Source organism: Anomaloglossus baeobatrachus, chromosome 1 (assembly GCF_048569485.1).
Source record: "Anomaloglossus baeobatrachus isolate aAnoBae1 chromosome 1, aAnoBae1.hap1, whole genome shotgun sequence".
NCBI classification, from domain to species: Eukaryota; Metazoa; Chordata; class Amphibia; order Anura; family Aromobatidae; genus Anomaloglossus; species Anomaloglossus baeobatrachus.
Window position 1 is genome coordinate 758,443,994 of NC_134353.1, and position 5,763 is coordinate 758,449,756.

Below are 5,763 nucleotides of genomic sequence, written 5' to 3' on the forward strand. Positions count from 1 at the left end.
TTGAGTATTGGTCTGACATTTTTTATTGCTTCCTTGCCTTCCCTTTCTTGCACTATCTGTTTGGCTGTTTTGGATCCTCCTGGAGCCCCACACTGCACACTGAACAAGTTTCCCATGGCTTCAACTTATCCCCACACAGCCCACCTTTCTGCAAATGCCCTCTCAGTGTCCCTGGACCTTGTCAACAGGCCACGCTCCTCCGGTAAGTCAGAATGGGCTCTCAAGGTGTAACTGGAAGGCTAGTCAGCACTCTCACCCGCTACCCTTGGAGGGTGTATTGGAAAGGGTTAAAAACACCTCTCTCACCCAATAGACCAGATGACTAAAGCAGGACCAGGTGTGATAGTCCTCTTACCTACTAGATCACCTCCATGTAAGTGGGAAGGCCACACTGCTCTCTTACCCACTTAGACCTGATGTGCAGTTGGGTACCCCATGCTGGTCCTTTTCAAAGTATTCCAGCAACGAACGTAAACTAGAGTTAAACCAAAACAATCCTCAGAGCTGACTTCTTACAGAGGGCAGAATACCATCGCGCAGCACCTCACTTGCCCCCTCCAAACAGAAAAGCAGCAGCACACAATCTATTTTGCAAGAGTCTTATCTCAAAAGAATTCTTCATCCAGACTTAACTTTCCAAAAACAATCCAACTTTCCTAATACCCACTGGTATAATACACAATCCTAGCAGAAAATTGAGACTACTTACATACCTTCACAGCACTAATATTCTACTGAAAGGAAAAAAATTACTTTGCTATAAAACCTTCGTCTCCATTTGGAGGGGAAGAAATATATGATATCTCACTATAAGGACAGATCCCAGGACCACTTGTCCACTTATTCATTAATTCCAGAAACATATGTAACAATACACCTTCCAAGGATCAGTGAACCTCACATGTAAATAAAATTATCTAAACCGCTCTTGACACTGATGGGAAAAAAATTCATATGTCAGGTATCCACTCAAATACTCTATATGGCTATGCCCTGTGACATTTCACAACCAGAACATTTTTTCACAGTCCACAGTATGACCTATAACCATTAACTTATACATACATATTATTTCACCAAGTCTCTTATCTCAATTACTCGTCACTTTTATGTTGTTCAGAGGCTTCTATCAACAACTTACTGCCTGCCTACTTTATCTAGGCATTAGTATGAAACCACTTATGAACACATACCCCTAGACCAGTGTATTGACGAGTGTATTGCCCATAAAAGATGCAAAGATGGCCAAAGCAAAACACAGCAAATGTAATTATACAGAGACTGTCCCAATTCCGTACTATGCAATCTATGCAATCAGTTAATGGACGGACAACAGATTATCTTATTACTCTATATTTTAACTCACATTCAGACATGCATGAAAAAACAATACTCACTGGTGATGCCAGAGTTCTTGAACCGTGTGTACAGCCTTACCCAGAATATTCGGGAAGTCAGAGAGAGTGAAATAAAGTGTAAGAATAAAGCTTCTCACCTTGCTGTAGCTGAAATTTCACTGTCTCAAGAGTCCCCAAACCTACTTCCGAATAGGCTTCTTCCAAATAGGCCCACGGCTCCACGTTGGGCACCAGAAACTGTTGTAGCTGTTCTGTTTTGTCGCAAAAGTCAGCTAATGGGATCACCAGTGAGGTCCTGCTGACGTAGGCCTCTTTGACTACGTCAATATCGAGCGCTCGGAGAAAAGACCTGCATTCAAGTGAGCATGATCAGTTTTTCTGTTTATTCAGCCAAGGTATAGATTATTTATACCATTTACAGATCAATGTGATATTGCAAAAAAGGCTTCTAGCTGGAAATTTACAAGTTGATCACATGACCTTTAAGTTTGAGGAAAACAAAAATGTAGAGTCATGCATATGAGATAAGAAGAACATTTAGCAGACAATAATAATCCTTGAGCATATTTCTTATTATGAAGGCTACACAATAACTACGAACTTACACCAGATATACTAATGGAACAATGAGATATTTAAAATGAAGAAATATAGAAACTATTAACCCTTCTATATCAGGGACATGTCCAGGCATGTATGGCCAAATCAGCTTACAGTTGGTACTTTGCAGAGTATACATCTTCAGTTTACCCCATGCAACAATGAGGAGAAGATTAGATGCAAGCCAAATTCTGGATTATATCTTGGATGATAATGAATCAGAGGACACACAGCAGCAAACTGATACAGATGAACAGGTTTCTGGGGAGGAAGATGATGTGGAGTATCAACCTGAAGACACAGACAGTTCTGATCAGTCTGATGAGGAGGTCACCGGTGCTGAAGCTGCTCCCGCTGAAAGATTCAAATCCAAAAGTGGCAAGATCAGTTGGAGCTCAGTACCTTCAGATGTACATGGCAGGGCAGATGCTGCAAATGTCATAAAAATGACACCTGGGATCACAAGGTTTGCTGTGACAAGAGTAAGTGACATCAAGACATGTTTTGATCTGTTTATGCCATTGTCAATAAAAAAAGTCATTATTGATATGACAAACCTTGAAGGAAGTCCACGGCAACATGTGGAATGACCTTCATGATGATGACCTGGATGCCTACATTGGTGTTCTTCTCCTTGCTGGAGTGTACAAATCCTGCAATGAGGCCACTGATAGTCTCTGGGATGCATCGACAGGCAGGAATATTTTCCGGGCAACAATGTCACTTCAAAAGTTTCAAATGATATCAAGAGTCCTCAGATTTGACAACAGAGACACCAGAACCAAATCTGACAAACTTGCTCCAATCAGGGATGTTTGGGAGAAATGGGTACAGCTCCTTCCACTAATGTTCAACCCAGGGCCAGAGGTGACAGTAGACGAACGTTTTCTCCCTTTCCGCAGAAAATGCCCCTTCCGACAATACATGCCAAGTAAGCCAGACAATATGGCATAAAAATCTGGGCAGCCTGTGATGCAAAAACTAGCTATGCATGGAATCTACAGATTTACACAGGCAAGTCTGCAAGCGGCATCCCTGAAAAAAAACAAGGAAAACGTGTAGTCCTCGATATGACTACTGGACGGCAGGGTCACAACATTACTTGTGACAATTTTTTTACCAGCTATGACCTTGGACAAGAACTTCTCAGGAGGAAAATCACCATGGTGGGCACAGTGAAAAAAACCAAACCTGAGCTGCCCGCTGAATTGTTGCAGATGAAGGACAGGGCTCCACTTTCCTCAAAGTTTGCTTTTACAGACACCACCACTGCTGTTTCATACTGCCCCAAAAAATGACAGAATGTGGTACTGATGTCCACACTTCACAAGATGCAGCTGTGTCATCAGGAAGTGACAAAAAGCCCAGAATCATCCTGGACTATAACAAAAACAAAGGAGGAGTGGACAACCTGGACAAGCTGACTGCCACCTACACTTGCCAGCGAATGACTAGGAGATGGCCAATGTTGTATTCAAACATCCTTGATGTGTCAGCATACAATGCATTTGTGTTGTGGACCCACATTCACCAAGGATGGAATTCAAAGAAAAAAAAACAAGCGGAGGATGTTTCTTGAGGAACTAGAAAGATCCCTTGTCAAGGGACACATTGACCAAAGAGAACGAGTGCCCGAGACCCAGCCGCTGCAGCCTTGTTCCGACAACTCCTGAGCTCAACAAGTGCTTCGCCCACACCCACAGCAACACAAAGAGCATCATGACCAGCATCCTCCTCAACCAGCCCTGCCTCAACATTAACCACAACAGCCACAACCCCAGTGAGACCACCTGATTCTAAAAGAAAGAGGTGTCAGGTCTGCCCTAGCAATAAGGACAGAAAGACAAACACATCGTGCTTCGTCTGCAAAAAATATCTCTGCAAAGAACACACAAAAAGTGTCACTTTTTGCCACACATGCATCTAAATACTAATGCATCTAAAAACTAGTACTTGATTTCTGTTGATTTGATTTGCTTGATTGATTGTTGTTTGTTTGTTTGACCTGGAAAAGCTACTTTTTATTATTATTGCTATTAATGTTAAAATAATTTTCATCTTTTATTTGTATTAAAGTTCTATAAAAAAAATCTGTTTCTTGCCTTGTTCATAAAGTAGTTAGATATGGGTCAAAATTGACCTGTAACACCATAGATGTTACTAGAGTTAATAATATAAAATATATATATTTTTTTTACATTTAAGAAATGTGTTCTAAAACCCTTCAGTAATAGTCAGATAATATAACAAACTTTTTTAAGTTTATATTATTCTCTTGAGGTTCATTTGACAATATTTTTATATTGAAAATGAAGGGTATGCTCTTAAATGAAAGGCCCAGGGGGCCACAACAAAAATATTAAAATCAATCCTTCCATGGATGAGAAACCCTAACAAGGTAACTAAGAGGTAAGAAACAAATTGGATCATAAATAACTGTTTTTAGGGTATTCTAGGGGTGATTTAAGACACGGGTCAAAACCGACCCGTTAACATAAGAAAGAGTAACAGAAAGCTAACACAAGAGGAAGGTTAAGTCAAATCTAATGGGCTCAAAATCGAAGGGCTCAAAAACACTGAAAAAAACGCAAAAAGAATTGACATGCTGCATCTTCAAAAACGCAGCCAAGATGTAGTCAACAAAAGATGCCCAGTGTGGACAGCAACATAGAAATCTCATAGACTTTGTGGGGAAGGAAATGCATGCATTTTGGTGCATCTTTGTGACCTCAAAAATGCACCAAAAACGCAGAAAAAGTTGCTCGGTGTGAACTTAGCCTAAAGGCGACTTTACACACAGAGATAAATCTGCGGCAGATCTGTGGTTGCAGTGAAATTGTGGACAATCAGTGCCAGGTTTGTGGCTGTGTACAAATGGAACAATATGTCCATGATTTCACTGCAACCACAGATCTGCCAAAGATTTATCTCTATGTGTAAAGTAGCCTTAAGGGTTTGTGCACAAGTTAAGTAATTGGTGCAGAAAATTGTACACCATTTCTGCCTCTCTTGGTAAAAAAAAAAATGCAGCACAAAATACTTGCGTTTTTGACGTGCATTTTTGGTGCAGATTTTTTACCTGTCTGAAATTTTAAGCAAAAATGCTGAAAGAATTAACATGCTGCAGATTTAAATGTGCACCAAATCTTCAAGGAAAAAATAGTCAACGTCATGAGATTTCAGGATTCTTATTCATTTTGCTTACATCAGGAAACCTTTTGGGTTTTGTGACAAATCTGCACTGAAAAAAACGCATAAAAAACTAGTCAAACACAATTTGTGCATACAGCCTTAGGCCTCTTTCACACGTCCGTGTAAAACCACGCACGTTTTTCACGGAGGTGTCAAAGGTGCGTTTTTCCCTCCGTGACCTGTGTTTATGGGCTACGTGTGTTCTCCGTGTGTTATCCGTGATAACACATGGAGAACGGGAACTTTCTGCTCACCTGTCCCTGGCGTCGCTGTCCGTGGTGCTAATCTTCGGTCTCCAGCCCTGCAGACTTCTCGCTGCTGCTGCTGCTGTGAAGTGAATATTCAATTAGCATAATGAGCGGCGGTCAGCAGCAAGTGACAGCAGCAGCAGAGACTGCAGGGCTGGAGAAGGTGAGTAATGTTTTGTTTTTTTTCTCACAGACACATGTCTTCTCTCCGGTGCGTGTCACATGGAACACATCCGTGTGGTCTGTGTGTGTTACGTGTGGCACATTTGCGTTCTGTGTGACACCCGTGATGCTGGAGAGAAAACGGACATGTCGGTGTGAGAAACATACGTACACACGTAAGTATGGAATGGACACACGTTCCG